The following is a 1,009-nucleotide window of genomic DNA, read 5'->3' as shown; positions in this document are numbered from 1 at the left end:
AGTTTTATAATAGAGATAACAATATATTTTGTGATCAATAATTATTTATCATTTTGGCAATCTCGGCCGGTGACAAAAGAAGTATATTAATCACTAATATTAATTGTGGATAAAAATAAGTGTATGTGGTGCAGGTAATGATACTATACATTACAGGACATTTGGATGTTGTTTTAGGAGCAGAACATAAGAAGGAAATTATTCGCTATTTGCATGTATAACCATCAGGTACAAAATTTACTATATTATTTTTAAATATATGTATCAAAAGAATAATGATAGAGAATCAATTTTTATCATTAATATGACTATTTTTTTTAATTATTTTATTTATATTAAATTTTATACCTTAAATTATAAATATCTAATCTAAAATCTTAAATTATAAATTTAAAATTATTTTTTTCAAAAGTTGACTTATATACTTTCTCATTGACCGAATAGTTCTCAAAAAGTTTAATTTTCACTATGCTATGCAACCATTATGTGAATATTCAAATATGAGCCCAATCTTATTGTTATTTCATCTTGTTGTCTCTATACTGGATCAGCTCTAAATGTCTCCAAATCTTGATATATTATCCAACAAAGTCAATTATATTCAAACAAAAGTGACACAACATAGGGAGAATATCGTTAATTATCTCGCAATCATTATTAGTTAGTTATTGATGCTTTGAATATATATGGTGAGACAGAACGAAGATGGTGGCTGGGGATTCCATATTTTGGGTCACAGTACAATGTTTGGATCAGGATTGAGTTACATTGCATTGAGAATACTTGGAGAAAAACTTGAAGATCATGAAGACAAGCCAATGGCCAAAGCCAGAAAGTGGATACTTGACCATGGTGGATTAGTGGCTATTCCATCGTGGGGGAAGTTTTGGGTTTCGGTAAATCTATTATTACTTATTAAGACGTTAATCAATTGATGAGGAGTGTAATAAATAAATATATATACATGCATGTTAATATTAATATTAATAATTTACTATATTTACCAAGA

The 1,009-nt window shown here is 27.7% G+C and overlaps 1 pseudogene; it reads left to right on the top strand.

The window, feature by feature from the left end:
• Positions 1–1,009, top strand: part of LOC107644506 — a 15,158-nt pseudogene that overhangs the window by 2,371 nt on the left and 11,778 nt on the right.

Source organism: Arachis ipaensis, chromosome B05 (assembly GCF_000816755.2).
Source record: "Arachis ipaensis cultivar K30076 chromosome B05, Araip1.1, whole genome shotgun sequence".
Taxonomy (NCBI): domain Eukaryota; kingdom Viridiplantae; phylum Streptophyta; class Magnoliopsida; order Fabales; family Fabaceae; genus Arachis; species Arachis ipaensis.
This window is presented reverse-complemented; position numbering and strand designations above follow the sequence as displayed.